General features: G+C 40.3%; 1 pseudogene; it reads left to right on the top strand.

Annotated features, from left to right (window-relative positions):
- The first annotated feature begins 6,129 nt into the window (after positions 1–6,129).
- On the top strand, positions 6,130–6,874 carry LOC127695311 (39S ribosomal protein L47, mitochondrial-like; annotated as a pseudogene).
- The last annotated feature ends 16,303 nt before the right edge of the window (positions 6,875–23,177 follow it).

Raw genomic sequence — 23,177 nt, forward strand, 5'->3', positions numbered from 1 at the left:
TACTACTGTAAGGACTATTTGCGTTTCTTTCCCAATATCCCATAAAGACATCAAAACAATGTATTTTTTACTTCTAATGCCAGCCAGGTATCTGGAAGCTAATGAATAGTTTCCCAGTACATATAGCTTAGGGTTTAAATTCTCCAGGCAAGGCCAGTGAGATGTCTTAGTGGGTAAGGGTGCTTACTGCCAAGCCAAACTTAACTGAATGTACAGGCCATACAGTGGATGGGGAGAACCAACACCCACAGGTTGTCCTCAAACCTCTAGACAGGGGCCTCAACATGTGTGCTTTCAAACACACACACACACACACACACACACACACACAAAATAATTCGAAATACATATGTGTGCATGCACATATACTCACACAGTTAAACATTTTTTAATATTTTATTAGATATTTTATTTACTTATATTTCAAATGTTATCCCCCTTTCCTAGTTTCCCCTTCAAACCCCCCCATTCCCCTGCTCACTATCCCACCTACCACCGCTTCCCTGACATGGCATTCCCCTACCCTAAGGCAATGAGCTTTAATGGGTCCAAGGGCCTCTTCTCTCATTGATGTTTGACCAGGCCATCCTCTGCTACCCATGTAGCTGGAGCCATGGGTCCTCCATGTGTACACTTTGGTTGATGGTTAAGTCCCTGGGAGCTCTGGGGGTACAGGTTGGTTAATATTATTGCTCTTCCTATGGGGCTGTAAACCCCTTCGGCTCTAGATAAACTTTTAAAAGTGAATGAATCAAAGAATGGAGAAAAATATTGTTGGCCTCTTTGCTACACATCCTGTCTTTTCTCCTGTTTATTCAAATCATGTTCTTCATTACAAGGGGAAAAAAGCTACAATAATTCAAGACAGTAGATCATCTAAATATCTACCCCATTCATTCATAGAAAATGTCAGATGAAAGAAACAAGAGCTATGTGTTAGAGACATAAGGCTGATGTCACACCCTTTACTGCGAGCCCTTGGATCAGTCACTCAACCTGTTTGAGATGCAGCTGCTTTACCCAACCTACTACTGCCAAGACACCTGCAGCTGATTAGTGTGAGTTGTCCTTTGCTCTGCAAATGTTCAAGGCTTCTTACACACCTAAAGGCATGTAAGACTACATGCAGAATGGGATCTCTAACGGAAAGGCATGATGCAGAAGTTGCCACCAGATTAATCGTTGGTGTTCTGCCTAAAAGATATTAAAATGTTACTGGTTGCCAAGGCTAAAGCAAGTGGCAGCATGGAGCAGCATTAGACTAGGAATACTGAGATCTGACTGGGGTATAAAACAGCTATGGCTGATCCACGCTATGGCCCATTCCTTTACAGATAATCAAGAGTTGACTAACTCACAGCAAGGGCACATGCCGGTTCCTTGCACCACAGTTACCCATATGGTGGGAAAACGAAGGTTGCTAGTGCCAACTGCAAATCCAATTAAAACTTGGAAAGGTTGTTCCATTATCACATTTGCAGCCATAATTAAATTTGCCATCTGAGAAGAGCTGCCAAGCTTGTCTCTCTGTTTTTGAAGGTGGGACATCTGTTAACATTAGTGTGGACACAGTCATGGGGGAAAGTCACAAAAAATTGGCTTCAAAATGAACAATCAGAAGAAACTATATTATGCTTTAAGACTGAGAAACAAAGGCTTCTTTAATATTTAATGTGTCTCAGTTTCCTAAACATCATTAATTATGTGATTTTTGATGTAAATTACCTTTTCTTACTATTCTTCATTTCTAGAGTTAAAGTTTTTAAAGATTAGGATTTACATATCACTACAACTTTATCAAGGAAATCAACTTATTATCAGAAATAAAAAAGCTTCAAGAAGTCCCTAGGGCTTGGGTAAAGCCTGTAGACCTGAGTAGGGAGCCTCAGAAGAAGCCTGTTGGGGTAACAGCTTGCAACTGTAATCCCAGAGTAATGGTAAGAGAGAAGACATGTGAGCCCCAAGCCACTACTAGGCCAGCTAGCCCAACATAGCACAACAGCATAACACAGACTCTGTCTCAAATAGGTAGAAGGCAAAAATCAATCCCAAGGATGCCCTCTGACCTATACAAACCAATCACGACATTCAAACACACATGAAAATGCACACACACACACACACACACACACACACAAAGATAAATAAAAGAAACCTTATAAAGCCTATAAATACTGAAGATAGCACTGGAATTAAACATCACCTGAGTCCCCAACCTATTCCATCTGGCAAACTCCATGGATGTGGAGTATACAGTTAACTAAAAATATTAACACATTAGGGTAATTGTTTCATGGACATCCTTAACTTTCTCCAATATAAATTCTTTTAAACGAAATAGCAACCCTATGGTGGGTGGCTGTCTTGTCTCCTGGCCACAATCACTGTGGCATCATTTACAATTTGGGTAGAGGGGATGTAGGTGAAGTAGATTCTCCTAGGAATCCTTTTTCAGACTTTGTGGTTGGTAAATAACCAACAAGCTGGAATTCCCACCTTACATCTCCCTGATGTGTACTAGCTGGATCTGAGTTTGAGCTCCTCTAATCACATCGGAGTTTCTCACTTCCTAACATTTTAACCACAGTAATTCAATCCCTACAATGTCTTACAGATCACAGTGAATCTTACCTGACAATAAGTCTTGACAAGAGAGTAAACGAATTAGGTCTATAATTTGTTACAGGGCAAGAAGGACTGGAGAGAGATATTGGGGCAGTAATTTATGTAGAAAAGAAAGGAGATAGCTAGGCATGATCCATTACTCCTAAGTGATCATTTAACTTTACATGAAAAGTGGTTTAAAAAGACAAACATGAGGAATTTCCCTATGAGGCTTCACTTGATATTTCTCTGCAAGTGCAGCATGCTGTAACAGACTGTCTATGAAGGATGTTTTGTACACATGACAGTCTAATCCTCACTGAAACATTGTGAAGTGAAAGGCATAATTCTCTTCATCTGATAGATGAAGGGAGAGACATTAAGACTTGTTGACAAAGTCAAGCACTTGGGAAATCTGTTAACATATGTGTAGCCACCAGACCCCAGGTTCAAAGCCGATGTTTATGGAACATATACAATATTTCTTTAGGTGGCTACTTCAGATGTCTACCAAATGAATCAATTAAACCTTGGAAGCACTTTCCTTTTCAAGTTTATAATTATTATGGCATGTGTATTCAATTAGTGCACATGGCAATCGGGTAAAATTTGCAAAGACAAATTTCTCTAGCATAATATGAATTTGATAACTTTAAAGTCCTATACTACATAATCTGCAGGTCCTTCCTCACTTTTCCCAGAAAACTATTATGGAGTAGCCAAACAGCACTGTTCTGGAAGCATCTCTCTACCTACCCTCCACATATAACTCAGGCATCTTTTTTCACTCGTTCCTCTCCACATTACATGTGGGATATCCTTGTGGTGTTGGACTGTAAGTTGTTGGTCATGTCTAATTTATCTTTGGATTCTGGTCTGCTTCCAATCAGGGGTCATCATGAGATGTGAAAGAACAGATGGGTAAAGAAGTGTGGGGATGCAATCCAGATACCATGCTGGGAAACGTGCATTTCACACAAGTCACTACATCACTGTCTCAGCTGCTTGGCCAACACTGTAGGTTGCTCAACAGAGTCTATGCTCCAACCATGTTTAAATTAAACACAGCCTGCTTTCTTGGGAAACAGAGAATCTTGAAATCAAGAGCAGAAAAGGGGCTAGGGAACCATCTGGTCGAACCTTGCCTGTAGCATCTATAAATAATCCAGGAGGTTATATTTATTCCATTTAAGACTTGTTTTATCCCTTAAAATTGGAAAAGAATGAGACAGACTCCAAGTCCCACTCTGTAGGATGATGTTCCTTCCAGAAGAATCCTGCTTCCTTGCCCAACTCCTAAGAACAGAGTCCAAAAGTCGCTGTCAACTGCCACCTGCATAAATGTGTCTCTGTTTCAACTCCAGTTTCTTCTCCATCCTTCCAGGGCTATGATCTCTTCCTTCCTAACACACACTGTGGAACAGAACATCCATTTCACACTTTTCCATTCTTCAGTGCTAACACGATCCAGTGCCCTGCAGTGTCTCAGACTCTCATTCTTTTAAAGGCATTGGCATAAACTACGTTCATTGGATGTGGGTTTCATAAACTCTCCTGGGTGCTAATAACTTTCATCCTGTCCATTTAAAAATCCTTTCTTGAGCACCATCGATCACTGTGGAGAGAAGAACACTCAACAAAGAGCAGCAGCAGGAAAGTACAAAAATGCAAAAGCCACAACTAGGTGGTTCACAGGCTGAGGAAGATGCTGAGGAAGATAACCAACAGCCCAATGGTAAATAACATTACTCTGAGAATGCAAATTGAGATAGCATTGTTAGGAAGAGACCTTCCATGTTCTGGTACCTATGAGATAACGGACATAGAACACATTAGGAATTATTCAGGGCATCCTTAAAAATGCTTGGATTTCCACGGTATTCAACTTCCTTAGACAAAGAGAAACAGAAACAGCTCTGTGAGTGGTCCTGATTCTTATTTATGTCTTTCACTCTAATCTCTGATAAAAACAAGACCCAGGCATGAGTCCAAGCCTCGCTCTTTTCTCTCTTCAAACACAATCACGAACTCTAATTACATAGCAAACTTTGCAGCCTGCCGCAGGATGCCTTGCCTTGCCTTTTAATTGTATCTATTTAAGTGTCTTGTCTCATCCAATGTGATTATAAACTACTGGAGGGTAGGAATAATGCCTTATATTTATCTTGTCTGATCCGTAACAGCTGTTGCCCCAGTGAAAAGCGCAACCCAGGTGCTCAATACAAACTCTTTAGTATGAATAGATCAAGACACTGGGAGATTGAGAAAGTTTGGTTCTCTCTTTCCTTCTGCCCTTACCAGAAATGCTGTCTCAGAGATTTCTCCTCATGTATTATTAATTTTTACAGGTGCCACCTTTTCCTAAGAAGATATGGGCCACCGCCAGCCAGCCACAGTGTATTACTCTAATCAGCAGCAATCGTGGTCTTATCGTAATCAGAAACCATTGTGCAGCTGGGATGGAGCCCCTAAATGACAATCATCTCACCATTGTTATGTGGTGAATGGACCATCATACCATCAAAGCAGAAAAGTGGCCCCAAAGTGTTCTCTTAAGTAATACTGCTGAAAGATTAGGTACCAGCAGGTAATTTGGCCTTATCCTTCTCTGGAAAATTTAGGAGACACTTGAAGTTGAATAAATCACCATGAACAATTGTAAGAACAAATCACCGAGGGCAATTTGCTGAGGAAGATCATTTTATAGTCATGATTTTCATATCATCATCTGTGCTTGCTGATTCTCTGGCAGCCAATGATATTTCCCTTCCCCCACACAAAATTGTGTGTCTGAATTGAGTCAGGTGTGGGTTTCCTAGATATAAGAAACACTGGCTCAAGACTGAGTTGCTGTTTCCTGGAAGATGTTGCAACCCGAGACTAATCCTAGAAGGAACAATCTTGACCAAATAGAGGAAGCAGAGGATGATAGAAGATACTTTCCATAACTGAACAAAGGCAAGAGAGATAGTATTTTATGGTTTTCTTTTTATAGTCTTGCTTTTCTAGCATGCATGAAGGCTTGGGTAAATCCTAAGCACAACACAAACTGAAAATGATGGTCTACACCTGAATCCCCAGCACTGGGGAGGAGGAGGCAAGAGGGTAGGTTCTTGGTGACATAGCAAATTTGAGGTCAGCTGGAATGCATGAGGATTTGTCTAAATCAACAAATAAATACCTTAGCTGTCTGAAGAACTGTACTATGTACTTATTAATCTACTTACTTTAAGTATCTATTGTATGCAAATGATTGCTGAAATATGTAGGCAATACAAAGATAAGGACCTATTCCTAGCCTGAAACAATGCATTGTTGTAGACCATATTATAACACACAAACACACACACACACACACACACACACACATACACACACATCAAAGCACCATTAGGAAATATGTGAAAAGAATGTCAGTGGTCTCTGTCCCATAATATGCTGTCTCACACCTAACATTCCATAAAGATATAATTCACTGAGTTTTCCAATACAAAGAATCTATATCAGTGGGTCTACATTAGAAACATGGCTGCAAACAGTCTAGTGGATATTTGTAGAAGAGCCTCAGCATCCCTGAAGGCTGCTTGTTCCCTAGTAAATCCCAAGGCCCCTGCTCACTCCGGTTGCAGGTCTTCTCTTTGTTGCATAAGAACAAACCACTTGTCACATCTTTTCTCCAGTGTAAATACCATCAGACCACATTGTCAAGGAAAGGACTAGAAGAATTTTTTTGATGACCCAAAGAACTGGGGGAAAGAAAAAGCCTAATCTGGAGCTTTATGGACCTGCCAGCAGCTGAGGAACAAAAGTAATGAAGATTTGCATAAGCTTTGGTATGCCCTTCTGAAGGAAAGAGACATGCTTCTAACACTAGAGCAGGAGGCCAAGTGACAGAGATAGCCAATGCCAAGCCCAGAGAGGTCAGAAAAGGTCGTTGATTCCATAGATGCTTTAGATAAAGTCCAGGAGAGGAAAGATGCTTTAAGGCTTCTTCAGACAGATCAAGAAAAACCCAGACCTGGTGCTTGGAGAAGGGACATCTTTGGACGAATTGTCTGGCACAAATTCAAGCAGTGGCCTATACCTTGGTACCTAAATAAACAACAGGAGGCAGTTCGCAATGCCTTACGTGGATCGCTTTCTCAAATTAAGAATTAAGAAACATGCCTGCACTGAAGCAAGAAAGAGAAGTTTACAGAAAAAGAAAGAAAAAATTCTCCAGGCAAAGTTCCCACATCTCTCTCAAAACCGAAAATCAAGTACTGTCTAAGATGAGATCCAGCCCACGTTCTTAAAGCCCATGTTCTTAAAGCCCGTGTCCTGATGTGAATATCTGTTAAGCAGTTTATAAAGAAATGTTCTTTTAAAAAATAAAAATCTGAATCATTTGCGAAGCTCAAATTACTCTTTTTTTGTTTGGTTGGTTTTTTTTTTTCAAGACAGGATTTCTCTGTGTAGCCCTGGCTGTCCTGGAACTCACTCACTCTGTAGACCAGGCTGGCCTCGAACTCAGAAATCCACCACCTCTGCCTTCCAAGTACTAGGATTAAAGGCGTGTGCCACCCCCCCACCGCCCCCCCCCCAGAAAGCTTTAATTAGAGGAAATGTAATTTAATTAGAGGATAATGTGTACATGTGGAATCATGGACTGATCAGTACAGGCCTAAAAGTATGGCTACTGACCAAGTATTAAGGAAGAATTAAAATTTAAATTATTGAAATTTATAAGGATCTGGGGATTTCCCAGACTAAGACAGCAATCAACAAAGCCAAAGTAAGTAACAGTATATCTGGGAAGAAAGAAGATCAGTCAAGAAAGGAAGATTTGAGCCAGAATAAATAAGGTCATAATTAACAAGATAATGAGGGAGTTTACATTTTAATCACCAGGGACTAGAAGGCAACTGATAATTTTTCAACAAAAAAGTGGTATAATGCAACTATTACTTTCTGAAGAATTACTAAACAAATAGACGTTTATGAGATGGATTATATTCACACAAAACTTAAAACTTAACAGTTGAAGACGAGTCTAGTGGTGTAAGCAGAAATGTGTTGCAAACAAAGACATTTTGATGCAAAAGATGTAGGAAACAAAGTCCAGAGAATTGAATGCTCACAGAAGTTGGTTCATGAGGGAAACACTCTCAGCCAACCATTCAATTGAGCACAGGCTCCCCAATGGAGGAGCTTCAAGGAGCTGAAGAGGTTTGCAGCAACATAGGAGGAACAACAATATGAACCACCTAGTACCACCAGGACTCCCAGGGACTAAGCCACAAACCAAAGAGTACACATAGAGGGACCCATGGTTCCAGATGCATATGCAGCAAAGGATGGCCTTGTTGGACATCAAAGGGAGGAGAGATCCTTGGACCTGAGAAGGCTAAATGCCTCAGTATAGGGAAATGCCAGGACAGGGAAGCAGGAGTGGGTGGATTGGTGAGCAGGGGGAGTGGGGATGGGTTAGGGAATTTGGGGGTTTGGGGGAACCAGGAAAGGGAACAACTTTTGAATTGTAAATAAAGAATTTATCTACTAAAAAAATAAAGTTTATTAAAATATTGAAATAAAAAATAAATATACTAACAACAACAACAAAAAAAGTTGGTTCCTGGGTATACATGGAGGCAAAGGACAGAGACAGCAGAAGTTGATTGCGGTAGAAAGCATAGAGGCCAGGTTAGATAGATGATGATCTTCTGTTGACTACTCTAACAATGTGTGAATGGAAAGACTTCAGAGAGAGCTGAGGGTGAGAGGGAAGGAATCACAAATGAAGCCAGCAAAGAGCGAGTAAAACTTGACAAGGTCACGTCCAATAGGGTGCACAGAGCCTATTGCTCAGCTTTAGATCCTCATCTGGGGTCAAGAGAAGCACACATAGATTTCTTAGATAGAAAGATCACAGTATTTAGGAGAAACTAACTCAAAAGCTTTAAGTTCTATTACCTAAAATTAAGTTAAAATACTTCTGGGTCATCCACCTGCAACCTCTGGTTCTAGTACATGAATGGAAACCCATTATCGGAGTTTGGGAGTTAGCTGTAGATGTCTGGGAATCTCTATTATCAGAAAGAATTGGTAAGGTAAACCAAGGAAGTAAAGGAGTAACAAGTAACCACAAAATTGAATTGTAAGAATAAGAGTGGCCTGAATTTAACAGACTTGTTTTTTGTTGTTTTTTTTTGTTGTTGTTGTTGTTGTTTTTTGGGAATTAGGAAAAACCTTGAATCATAACTGGAAGGCAACCAGAAGATAGGTTAAAAAAAAAAAGAATATCAATTGTCAACTTGTTTCTCAATAATCACTGAATATTGGGTTAAAGATTAGACCATAAAGCCACATTTCAGCAACCCTTCTAGCAACCACAAGGCACAGTACATGACTGACCTCACATGCTCATAAACCATAGAAGAAAAAATGTTGTCCATGGTTTGGTGGGAGATGTCTCCATGCACAGCATGACAGAGGACTCTGGAGCCATGTGTAGTCCCAGTAGAAGAGTTCCGAAATGGCTGCCTTATGTTTTTATAGGCATGAAAGGAAGAAAAGTTTATGTACTTAGTTCTGGCTTGTTTTCCTGGAAATCTTTTGCATCTAGTGAAGTCTCACCTTCCAGTCTAGTTCCTGGACGTTAGTGATCTCTTTCACACCCATTGATTCACTAATCCTCAGGAAAAACCTACTTTGTCTCTCAAAATCGCTGGTTCACTATATAAAATAAGGAGAGTAACATCTATACACTGAGTCATAGTGAGGCTGAAAGTATTCCTAAAATAGAGAGCATTACAAGTCAGACAACAGGCCAGTTCACTTTTCGTTCTATGAGAGAGGAAGCTGATCAAGGAAATAGCTGACATCTTAATCAAGGAAAGTACTGGTTAATGGATCTAGGGGAAGTTAACAGATTTACCCAAGTCAGTGTTGTCATATTAAGTTCTATAACATCTGGTCAGCGCGCGCACACACACACTCACACACACACACACACACACACACACACACACTCACACACACACACACACAAAGTGATATTGGGGAAAAAATATTACCAGAAACAATAGACTATGGGTAGTTAAGTAACCTTTTTAATCAAGACCTTCCAGGACCTTGAGAACATGAACCTGGGCTAGAACCAACCTAGAAAGAATGTCGTGAGCAGCACTCTTCCCAGAAGCAGAGAAGCTCACGTCTCATCACTTAAGACAAAAACCCTTCAGAACCCAGGTAATAAAGTGCTGCCTGAGACCATTGCTGCAATGACCACCTCTAGATGATAAGTGAGACCGAAACCATTTATTCCTTAAGGTAAGGCATCGTGATGGAAAGAAAGAACAATGAATGGCCTGAGAGATTCAAAGATGGCCAGAAGGCTCGCATTTCAGTCATTGCTGACCTTTGACCTTTGTGATTCCATCATGATCTGAAAAATGCAGGGAACAGACCAGAAAAAAAAAATCTCCCTATTCTCTCATATTAGTCAAGTTTATAAATTACTCCTCTGGGGACAGCATCATTCTAATATTTTGATATAAAAGATGATTTCATAAGATATTTAATGGGTAATAATATCGTTCTTTTGCCCATTTGTGGTTTTCACCTCTTAGCTAGTATTATTAGTTAGTGAATCTCCTCTCAGTGCATTCAAGCACAATACTTAAACCTTTTTTGATATTTAAATTATTTTACTACTTTCCACTGATGACCCTCCTCTCTGAACAAAGCCCATCTTCTGCTTTGCATGCTAAGAGTTTTCCAAGTAGGAAAATGAGTTTTTACAAGGCTCTTCCCCACACAGATTGCCTGGGCAAGAAGAGGAGCCGCACCCATACAGAACCCAGTATTTCCCTGCGCTGCGCAGTTAATGCTGTCCTTGGCCTTTCTGCTCTTTCCTGCAAAAATTGTAAAGAGGAACTTCAAAAGTATAATGTGGATCAATTCTTATGGCCGTAATTGTAATGAGTATAGGAAATGGCACGGTGTAAGCTTTTGACACCTGAAGCTGCACTTGGTAAAAATCTAATCTATTTTTCATTAGAGTTTCCTCTCAGAAGATCCCATGAGACCAGCCCAAAGCCCTGATCCTGCAATCAGATTAGTCCATCTGGCCTCCTGCCACCTCTCAGTACTGTCCTCTGAATGATGGTCACATGTAGAAAGACACCTGAGTAGTGTTTAAACAAAAATAAAAATAAAAACGTATTCATAATTTGTGATATAAAACACCATGTTGACAAGGCACACAAAAATATTATTGCTCCTGCAAAAATGGTAGAAGTCCATCTTAATTAGTATTTAATTACAGGACCCAAGAATTTCCAAATCATGCTCTGTGTTCTATTGTTTTACAAAACCAAGATCTCTAGTAGAGCTTGACGTGGAAGAAAATTATAGTAGTAACTAAGAAGCAGTCCCCTTTGCTGTTCGCTGAGCCTTGCCCAGCACTCTTTAAAAATGCCTGGTAAGACCAATGGGCTCTGTAAAAGAGGGACAGATCCAATCCTGTGTGTGTTCACTTGCTTCTCACATGGAAACCTGCATCCAGATTTTAGCACCTGAACCCAGAGCAATGACCAATCTTTAAATAGGGAAGGAAGAAAGATGTCTGGCCCCATTAATAGACTCTCTCAGTTTAGTAGTTTCAAAGACCAGAAAGGGTTAAGCAGACAGAACAATCTGACACAAGAGAAAGCAGTCCTGTTTTGAGTAATAAATGAATTCAGAAAGGTTGTAGGACATAAAATCTAGGTGTGTAACCTTTTTAACCAGCCTAACCCTGACTGCTCGTGAGCCCTGCCCCCATTTGATCCCTTGGATGAGAAGTCATGGGTCAGAAAACTACATCTCGCAGTCAAACCCCACCCACTTTTTCTTTTTATGAATAAAGATTTATTTGAAACACACCTATGCCTATTTGTCTATATGTGATGTATAGCTACTTTCTCTCCATGATGGCAAAGTGAAATGGTTACCTAATTACACAGTCTATTAAATCTAAAATATTTACTTCTTTGCCACTGGAAGACAAAACTTGCTCAAATTCTGTCCTAAGCAGCCAGATTTACAAGCCATCTATCCTGTGGGACAGGCAAAGAAGCAAGCAGAGATATAGGACATTTTTCTCCTACTTAACTCTCTCACTTTCACCTGTCACCCATCAAACCAATCCAAAGCTCACTCCTTCCTGCTGGTCCCCTCATAGAGCCTTTGGGTATACAGAAATGTATGGGTTTTAGACTATTCTTTTTGTCACATAATATTTCAAAAAGAACATTTTTTAACCTTGTAAGCTATCCTTAAGTATATATAAAGATATTTGTCCTATTAAGACAATAATTGGAGAATTCTATGTATGCAGCATGAGGGAGAGGGAATTGCCACTAGTAGTATAAATTCATATCTTAAAGCTCATACTATCGTAATATTAAAGTTTCACATAGAGACCCAAAATTATGTTTCTGAAATTATCTTCAAGGTTTTGAAAGCAAGCATATGCTGTTGCTTGTATAAATAAATGGTTAAAGGTAGTTATGGCCATGCGATGTGATTTTTTTCATCAGTTTTCAAATTCTTTATAATAAACATGATTGCATTTATGATAGTCAAATAACTTCCAAGAATTGACAAATGAAGATTCTTGAAGGACACAGATTGTAGTAAAACAAAATATTGTGCAGAAAACAGATTTAACACATGTTAAGGATTTTCTGCCAGTTGCTAATTAATGGTCAATGTGCTGACGTTTTATGAGAACTTGGAATACTCAGTCCTAAATAGGATGTTTCTATCCCTTGCTCCAAGGCTCAGAAAATGCTGAAGAAGTAGAGGCAGAAAGATAACTAAGAGGCAGAGGAGATGGAGAACAAGAAAACTAGGCCCTCTAAGCATAACAGGACCAATACACCAGGAAACTCACAGAGACTGTGACAGCAGTCACTGGACCATCAAGATTCTCCAGTTAAGAGCAGAAGTGGATATAAGTCCCATCGCTAACCCGGAAGCTATCTCCAACTGATACCTGAGTAGTTTTCTCTAATAGAGTCTCACTTGGTAAGCAAACCAATGGCTCTTTTTATTTTTAAATTTGCATTGGTGCTTTGACTGAAAAAAAAAAAAAAAAAAAAAAAAAAAACACTCTTAAGGGCAGGTTCTGTGCCCAGTAGCAGATGAGCAATACAAATCAAACTCAATGACAACTGTTGGAGGTTCGTTGTCTCATAATGCTTTGTCAGAGCATTTGTTTGTTTGTTTGTTTGTTTACTTTCCCACACTACAAGTCCTTTGTGTGTGTATTATGGTTTCCCACTTTGTGTTTCTATGGGATTTTCGGTGTGGGGAGAACATGTATGTCTCTGTGTCTTGCCTGTGTTTCTTGTCCCTATTCTTTGAATCTTTTTTTCCTGTTTGTTTTGTCCTATTTTGCTTTGTTGCTTTTTAAAATCTTAGTTTATTCTATTAGTGTTAAATATGCATTTTTAGATGCCTGCTTATATATATTCTAGTGATAGAAAGAGTGTTGATTTGAATGGGTAGGAAATTGGGGAGGGTCCAGGAGGGACTTGGAGAGGGGGATATGTTCAGAATGTATTGTATGAAAAAAATCTATTTTCAATATTTTTCAACCATTTCCGCCATACTGCTCTCAACTTTTATTTTAGCAAAGGGCTCCAGAGTTAAGAAAAAGTTGAAAACCACAATCCTTTAGAGTCCTCTCCAAACTTTTCTGCACAAGTTTTGAAATTCTCCTCTTCTAGTCCTTTAGTGGCGAGGGATTCATTTGTTTCTAGCTTTCTTGGATCAATGCTGAAAAGAAGGTGTTTGGAGAGCCACCCCCAACCTCTTGTTTAAGTGAAGTATTTTGCTCTCCAGGCAATAAGGTTGGACTGGTACAGAATTTAAAAAGAATTCTAGTAGCTTAAAATGTGCAAAAGGAGCTCATAAAATATTCTTCCTGGGACTGGAGAGATGGCTCAGAAGTTAAAGTGCTTACTGCACAAGCTTGAGAATCAGAGTTCAGATCCCCAGAAACCCAGGTAAATGTCAGGTAGATGAGGTGGCTTTTCTATAATTCTAGCCTTGGCAGGCTGACACAGAGCTTTCCAGAGAAAGCTCAATAGCAAAACCAGCCATGCTGGGGAGCTCTGTATTTGACTGAGAGACACTGTCTCGATCAATAAGGTAAATGATTCCTAACATCAACTTCAGGTCTTCACATGAACACACGTGAATGGAAACTCCTACAAATGTGCTTCACCATTATCAAAGAACATGCACTGGCACACATGCACAACAAGTACACAGAGAGATGGGGGATAAAAAAAAAAACTTCCTTCATAGACATCATAACAACTCCATCTCTTTCTGACCCTTAAATCTATATCCAATGAAATGAATGAGCACTGTAAATGTATTTTTTATTCTCTTTGACAAATTGTCATCTTGCAGACCACTACTTCCATCTGCTAACTTAGGCCTAGGCCTGGAAGCTGCTATCCACTACACAATCTAACCTAGGTCTAGAAGATTTTCATCCTCTGAGACATACTGCTGAAGAGGCTCACCCTTTCTAGTTCTTTCTGATCTCTGGCTAACTGGCTCAACTCAGTTGTTCTGGCTCAAACACCTCTCCAAGCTAACTAAATCAAACTGGCTTCTTTCTTTCTCTGCTTCTGACTTTTTGTTCTCTTTTGCCTCAGACTAACTTTGGCAATCTATTCTAATCTTCTGGCTCTTTCTCATCCTCTGGTTCATTCTGTCTCACCTGTGTCTAGCTTGTTCTCTCTTCAACCTGTCTCTGTAAAACTCTCCCAGTAAAACTGCCTCCTTTCTCCTCACTGTCCCTTAAGTAACTTGCCTTTCTCCTCTCTCTTCTCATGAGAATTGGGCATATCCTCTTCTGTCAAATCATTTTCTGATTTGTCACTTTGCCTGCCACTCTAAAGGTGTGTACTAAGGGTTTGTCTGTATTCCAATCAGAGGGATTAAAAGTGTGTGCCATGGGCTGAACCACACCACAACTAGAAACAGATTTTTTTTTCAGTAAATAACACAATCATAGGGTTCACAGTATGATCAAATACTCTGCAACAGTTCACCAGGCCTAGAAAACTGGACTGCTCCAACCCCCTTTTTTGTGAGCCCCTACCTCATAGCCCCTTATGGTTTTATTTGGTGGTTGGATGGTTAGTACATACCATTGTTATTTTCAACTGAACTCCTTCACTTTGTGTTCTTGGTTCCCTTGTGATGAAAGAAACATATTGAAGAAGAAAATCCATGTGAGCATTGTTCTGCTTGGCAGGTTTGGCTCATGGATCCATGTAGAAGAATCTACTCAGTGAAAATTAATTGTAAAAGTGCAGACCTCTTCTACGTTTGGCCTTGCTCTGAGATAATGACACAGATACTTGGCATATTTATTAAGGAGCTTCTGGCACTAAGCAGGGTAGATACTGAGCTGTTCTAAGCCAACTCTGCTGGCCTGGACTACTTCTCAGCCACTTCCGTGCCACGTGGGGTCATCCGCCATCTTAGCCTCACTCAGGCGCTTTCATCTTCAGTTTTGCCCTCAAGAAGACTTCCTCCAGCTCACTTCATTCCCTCTCTCTGGCTCTCTGGGCCCAGATGTCCTGCCGTGTCCTCTTTATTGACAAATCAGAAGATGATGAAGAACGATGGTTTACAAAATACTGAGTCAGAAAATGCTTTAAAATAATGGCAATACCAAAGTTCGGATTGCAGGTAGATCTCCAGGTACAGAAAACTGCATTCAAATACACAGTGCACAAAAACATCCCCCAACAACTAAAGATAGAAGTGATGAGCTCTTTAGAATACTCAGAGTTTTTCTTGTTAAGGAAACTTGACAAGAGAGAGCAAGTGATCAATGTGATCAATTATAGTCAAATCACTCAATAGTTAATTGTTACCAAATCTTGGTAATAAATGCATTCTCACTTACTTATATGTATATTTGAAAGTTTTCAAAGTAAAATAGTAGAATTAAATAAAGAGCTTAGGTAGTAAAGAGCAAGTAATAATTAGTAACACTGAAAATGGAAAATAATTTATCATTTAAAATAATTATAATGCATGTCGTTGATACATGACTAAAAATTTATTAAATTATGTTTTGAATGAGTTTTTACATTGGTGTTTTATTTATAGTTTTATACTTTTTGGTATATTTTAACAAAGTATTTTAAGTGATTATTATATTAAGGAAGAAGTAGAAGATTCAGAGTATCCTAAATTTTAAGAAAATTATGCATTCATTTTTTTTGGAAGATAAACTAGAAAGAAAGGCACTGAGATTTCAATATCTGAAACAAAATTTGGTGCCAATGTTTCATGTAGAAAACTGTTTACTGGATTTCTAATTATAATTATGAGAATATATATTTCTCTAATTACCAGCAGAGGACATATAGTAGCATTGATTAATAAATGCTGATACTTCTGCATCTGGGTCCTATGCAATCATTACAAATGTTTTGGGTATTTAATAAAATGTAGTGAGGACAATCTGTGTCAAAATGTTGAATATAAATGCCTGGTTGTTACTAGTTTTAAAGCAATAGATATGCTAAGGCTTTCTACACACTTAACCAAACTCCTTTTCAAAATTAAACTTGTGTCTAGTGATTTTTCCATCAGTAATTCAGCAAAGTGCCATTTAGTTCAACATTATGAATTTTAACTTCTTTTTCATTGTGATATCAGAAAATTTAGATATCATTCCTTGACTTCCAATTTTATTTTTAATGAGCTGTCATATTGTCCCATGTTTGTTGTTTATATTTCTTTACTTTTTCAAGGATAAGGTGCATGCATCTTCACTCACTGAGGCCAAACCAGGCAGTCTCTGCTGTATATGTATCAGGCCCTCATATCAACCAGTGTATGCTGCCTGGTTGGTGATTCAGTGTCTGGGAGATCTAAGGGTTCCAGGTTAGTTGAGACTGATGGTCTTCCTAATGGGTCACCCTCCTCCTCAGCTTCTTCCAGCTTTTCCCTAATTCAACCACAGGAGTACCTACCTGACTTCAGTCCATTGGTTGGGTGTAAGGATCTACATCTGTCTAGATAAGCTGTTTGTTGGGCCTCTCAGAGAGCAGCCATGCCAGGCTTCTATCTGTAAGCACACCATAGCATCAGTAATAGTGTCAGGCCTTGGAGCCTCCCCCTTAAGATGGATCCTAACTTGGGCCTGTCACTGAACCTCCTTTCCCTCAGTCTCTTCTCCATTTTTGTCCCTGCAGTTCTTTTAGACAGGAACAATTCTGGGTCAGAGTTTTTGACTGTGGGATGGCAACACCATCCCTCCATTTGATGCCCTATCTTTCTACTGGAGGTCAACTATACAAGTTCCCTCTCCCCACTGTTGGGCCTTTCAGCTAAGGGCACTCCCTTTGAGCCCTGAGAGTCTTTCATCTCCCAGGTCTCTGGTACATTCTAGAGGATCACCATACCTCCTATCTCCTGGGGTTGTCTGTTTCTATTCATTCTGCTGGCCCTCGGGCTTCTCTCCTGTTCTCCCTCTAATACCTGACCATGTTCCCCTTTTCCTCTCCCTGTCCCCTCTCCCACCCAGATCCCTCCCTCCCTCTGCTCTCCATGATTGTTTTCTTCTCCCTCCCAAGTGGGATTGAGGCATCCTCACTTGGGCCCTTCTTGGGTTCTGTGGATTGTTTCCTGGGTATTCTGATTTGGGCTAATATCCACTTAGCCCAAATGAGTACATATAATCCCTAACACTATTAATGATACTCAGTTATACTTACAGATAGGGGCCTAGAATGAGTATCCTCTGAGAGGCTCTACCTAGCAGCTGACTCAGATTTAGAGACTCTCGGTCAAACACTGGATGGAGCTTGAGGACTCTTTTATGGAAGAGTTGGGGGGGAGGACTGAGGATCCTATGGGGATAGGAACTCCGCAGGAAGACCAACAGTCAACTAACCTGGACCACTGGGAGATCTCAGAGACTGAACCACCAACCACAGAGCATACATGGGCTGGACCTAGGTCCCCTGCACATATGTAGCAGATGTGTAGCTTGGTTTTCATGTGGGTCCCAAACAATGAGAGCAGGAGCTGTCATTAAAGCCACTTCCTGTCTGTGGGATCCATTCCCCTAACTGGCCTGTCTTGTCTGGTCTCAGTGGGAGAAGAAGGGCCTAGCCCTACAGATACTTGATATGCCAGGGTGGGGATACCAAGGAGGAAGCCTCTACTCTTTCAGAAGAAAGAGGAGGAGGGGGTGATAAATAAAAGGTCAAAATTTCTCTGGATTTGTTCCCGCACCCACAAATTTTAAAATCTTAAATTTTAACTCTATAAATATGGTTTTCTTCTCAAAAATGTTTTCCTTATTTTTTCACTAGATCTTATTTATCCGAGGAAATTGGACGGCATAGCTAGTCTGTAGGAGAGCTAGAATGTGAACTCAGAGTGCCCTAATCAGGAGCCTGAAGTGCTAAACACTACACTCTCCTACTTCCTGGATGTTTCCTGGATACCAGTAATTGAACAGTACACTATATATTCTTTATTCCCTTGAATTGGGTAGTAACTATGAGATGGATTCAAACGATCCTTCACATGTACAAGAGCTGTGCTTTGGGAAAGAAGAAGCAATCTGCCCAAGTCAAAATATAAATAAATAGCATATATAAATATTTTGAAATGTAAGGACATACTACAAAAATTAAAATCACAGGCTACTAGTTCAACAGCAATGCTCTTTACCAAACAGTTTTATACGGAGTGCATGTACTCCACAAACTGTATTCCAAAACAGAGTTCAGGAATGTAATAAATTACAACTTCTCAATGTTTTTGTATGTCATTACATTAAAATCTAGTGATCATTTTGATTTATGATTCAAGATAAAAATGTATTTACATACTAAGTTTTCACATGCCTGGAGATGTCTTGGGTCTTGGTCATCTAGATACCTTGATCATTCTGCCTACCTCTGCTTTCTGTATCCTCATAGCAGGCTTTGAAAATCACAATGGCTTTACAGAGAAGAGTTTGCCAGTTGAGCATCTCGGAAACTGTCAACTGTCTTTATACTGTGACCTTCTATATGGTGTTGTTAAAACTCTGAATGCAGCCTGGGGTGCCTGAAGTGGCATGAGTTTTGGCCTTCACAGTACATTTTCCTTTTGGAAGGCATTAGACTAGAGCGGGGAGACTTTTTATGGAATGGAACTGTGCGTTTGCTGCTTTGACCCCTACTGACAGCAGAGCAACATTAAGTTCTTCCATTCTGCTTGCTAATGCAGGGGAGGGATCATAGCAACATTACTCAGTTCCCAGGGACAAGAGTAGCAATTGGGCAGTATAGATTTATTAGAGATAGAAGGCATAAAGGCTGTAGAACACACTGCTCAATTCTTGTCTCATAATTCTTGTAAATTTTCAGTCATTATGTCTTTTTGCTCATAAATCTGGTTTTAACAGAAGGGCCGTGAACAAGTACCTGCTGCCTCTTATCACCATGAAAGGCCATTTCCTCTGTCTGCATGTAAAGAAGGGCAAGCCAGCTCTGTTCTCACTAAGTGAGGTTTTTCTCCTATTCCTCTCTCCTAAAATTATGGATATTTTCCAGAACATTATCTAAGATGGCCTTTGCTCTTACACTTAATGAAAACTACACACTGCACTGGTCAGTTGAATATTTTCTGAGGCATCCAATAAACCTTTCAGAAAAGGTGGGTCATTCTACAGAAGCCTACACACAGGCAGCATTTGGAGTTGCTGGCACGTGGCAGCTGCTTGGGCGTCATTCCTATCAATAAGTGTCATCATCCTGTGAAAACAGGATTTCGGTGGTTGAGGGTGACACCCTTGTTGTCTCCACTCTTCTATGAGTGATTCTCTTCAGACCTATTTCTACTATATGGAAATGATGCCAGATATAAGAGTCTTGTACTGACTATTGTTCACACTATTGGAGAGTCTATGGCTACATCTCAAGCTATGTCTACAGCCTTTGGTACAGGTATCTACAATATATGTTTGTTCTATTTCTTATACTTTTTGTAATAATCACCTGCTAGCCCAGACTTTATTATCCCCCTTCCATCTTATTTCCACTGTCTTTAAGGGATAAGTCTTTCTCTCCTTCCACTCTCTTCTAGACAGTAAGCCTTTCTCTTCTACTAACCACATCCTAACATCTTTCTTGTCCCCTCAGTTCAGTTATTGCTTCCAATGCACAAACATCCTCCACATTACATTTCTCTAACCTTGCTTCCTAACGTTAATCTTTATTTATTTGGTTATTCAAATGAAATCCATCGTGTAAAAATAAGCTCCAGCAGTCCTAATTCCTCACATTCATAGGGATTGCTATGAAAGGCATAACATAACCACACTTCCATCTGCTTTTATCTGCTTTATAATACTACAAAATGTTAAAGGGTAATCTTCAAGACAGGTAGTCTGTCCAGAAAAAAAAATATAATACAAGGGGAAATCATTAGTATCAAAGAAGATGAAACAAGCCAGTAATATCAATAATTGCAGAGGATTAGGTAGATTAAATTCATTACTTAAAAGACAGGGATCATCGAATTGCAAAGTTTAGACTGTTTTAAAAGGTTTTAGATAGAAAGATAATAAAACACTTAAAATTAGATTGCATAGAAGAATCAGTATCACACAAATAAAGCTTGAAGGAAAAACCTTTATAAGTAATAATTGATGGGCTTTTTGTCACCCTTAGTGATGCAGATATAGGCCAGATTAAGCAGATTAAAAGTAGATAAAGGCAGGTTTATTAGGAGGCAACTCTCAGGTGAATTCACCAATCTCACAGGTGGAGGTCAGTGAAGTTACAGATCCAGGCTAAAGCAAGGCGACTTATGGGCCAAGACCAGGAGTGATGACATGTCAGCTAGGAGCTGTGATTGTGTCCATACATGGTCAAAACCTGAGCCCCTGTGTGGGCGCTCTTGGGTGGGTTGCCGGTAACAAGAAGATGAGGACAAGTTAGCCCAGAGTTTTCCCCAACCAGTCAGGAGAGCTTTCTCAGTGATGGCGGGGTTGGGGGAAGGAGAGCAGATGGGGTTTCCCAGCTTGTGCAGGGGATGAGCAGGGGTTCCAGCCTAAAATTCTGACCACGTTGGGTACAGGGACGCTGAAGCTGATCCGGGTACTTCAAGATGAGGGAGAGCAAGGAGTGGGAGAATCGGAAGTCGGTGAGTTCATGCTCAGTGGAGGTATGGGTGCATGTGCATTGGGTTGACTGTTCCTCAAGAATCCGCATGAATCCATTCCTGGAGCGAGAAAAGAAGGCAAGGTGTTAGGAAAAAAATAGATTAATACCATCGGCCCTTTGAACTGGGCTACCATGTGAAGAATGGAGGCTGTCAGAAGAGTGGATGAAGATGTGTCCTGGTTGTATTTGTAGAGTTCCTCAGATAGTTTGTAGAGTGATTCTATCCACGTCTCCACCAGGCCAGAACTGTTGATGTAGTGACTGCACTTCTTCCCAGGAACACGCAGGTATCACCCTTTTCAGTCCTGAGGAGGTCAAGGGCATTCTAGTTCTTTCTATAGGACCATTCAAGCTTATAAGAATCTTTTGAAGTTTACAAAGAGAGATAAATTTTGTATATGTTAGTATACAAAATACCATCTTTTATATTAAAGCTCTGAACTTTGACGTCTCAATCCAACAGGGGTGTAGTGAGGGGGAAATCTGAAGCATTTTTCACTCCTTTCCTACCATCGTTTAAGTTTTCCATGTCCTTTAACCTTTACAACTTGTGTCTACCAACCTCAAAACATCTTCCTAGACCCCTAAGCATTGTCTTAGCTCCTCAAACTTGTTTTTTAGATCCTCAAGCATTTCCTTACAAGCTTTCATATCCTTAGACCTTATATAAATTCTCAACTCTACATTTTTCCTAGCCAAGAATTTACTGTAAGACATAAGTGGTTGATCATTGGGAGTAACCATTGTAAAGTGAGTTCTTTTGGATAAAGGAATGGTAAAATGTTACTCCTTTTACTAGTCTGCAAAACCCTCAGAAACCTGAGAAGGGTATATTTTACCTGAGTAAGCAGGAAGTATAATCCAGAATGCCTAACCATCAATTAAAATTACAAAGATTTACCTATTACCTAGATGGCCACCCCCACTGAGTTCCTGCGACATCAAAGGCTCCACAGGCAGAGGCAGTCTTCAGCCATTAGGCCAAGAAGATGAAGAAGCTTTTTCTCTGGAGGAAGAACATGGAAAAGATCACCTTGTCTTAAGCAATGCTAGGCTCTGACAGCAGGTGAAATATGAGGCTGTTTTTTCCAGTGGTTATTGTACCACAATCCAGGTGAAGTCCTTTGTCATTGTGTTCATATCTTCTAAGAGACCTTGGCAGGGGTTTGGGGGGAGCTCACTGTTGGGATTCGGGAGTCTCTGTCATGGTAAGTTTAAACATCTTAAATGCTGTATTCAAAAAGTCTCTGAAGTGTATGAGGACCACCTATCTATCTAGAGTATATCCAAATAGATAAATGTTGCTTGTTTTTAGCTAATTTCTTTTTGTTTAATTAATTTGTCCGCCTTTCCCGAATCCCACCTGTACAGAGAAAACGCCCCACCTGCTCGGAGACAACTCTGGGCGAACATGTCATCAGCCCTCACCTCTGCATTTCTGCAGCCCACCCAAGAGTGTCTGCCCAGGGGCTCAGTTTTTGGCCATATATGAAATCTAAATAAAGCTTATTTGGTAATTAATTATGACTACAAGTATAGTTATAAGCATTAGTGAATATAATTATTTATGAGGTAACTGATAATTAATCTGTACGTTTTCATTATTTTTAACAGTTTATAATAAAGTTGTATGACTAGGTTTAAGCAGCAGGCAGTGTCAGGACAGGAAAGGGTTAATAAGTTGGAGAAAATGTTAAGGACCTTGACTGAGGGAGCTGTTATCACAAGGTCATAAATTGTGTTGTAGCTCATGGGGTTATCAAGAGTGGAGACTTTAGCTTTAGGAAGGGAGGAGGAGCACCGGGTTGTTATGAAAAGAGGGGCTTTTTAGTCCCCATGTCTGTGAGGAGGAGGTGGGACTGTTAGAGTGGTGCAGCTGGAACAAGTTTTGGAACCAATGTTGATGGAATGGGGGTAGGTTTGTGTGGAGGTCACTGTAGCCCTTGATGGGCCTAAAGGGGAAAGGGCGCTGTGGCCAAGGCATAGGATTAAGGAGGCAGAAGTTCCTGGAGAGACAGGAGTGACCAGTTCTTAAGGAGTGCTGAAGAGGCTGATGTACTCAGTACAGGAGCAGTGCGGACTCCCGGCCAGCCCAGGCTAGACTGTGCAGAGTGTGTGGGGCTGCACGGGAGGGAGTGTGGCCCTGTCTGATGGGCGAGGAGAAAGGGGTGGGGGTTACCAGAAGAAATGGGGCGCTGCTGGAGCATTGCAGGAGCTCAGGAAAGCGGAAACGAAGTGGGTGGCTTGCAAAAGCTAGAGTCATGTGGAGGACATAGTGGGCTGAAGAATTGGACTCTGGAATTGGAATCAAATTCGCAGATAAGTGATCCGTACGTA

Source organism: Apodemus sylvaticus, chromosome 10 (assembly GCF_947179515.1).
Source record: "Apodemus sylvaticus chromosome 10, mApoSyl1.1, whole genome shotgun sequence".
In the NCBI taxonomy this organism is placed as follows: Eukaryota; Metazoa; Chordata; class Mammalia; order Rodentia; family Muridae; genus Apodemus; species Apodemus sylvaticus.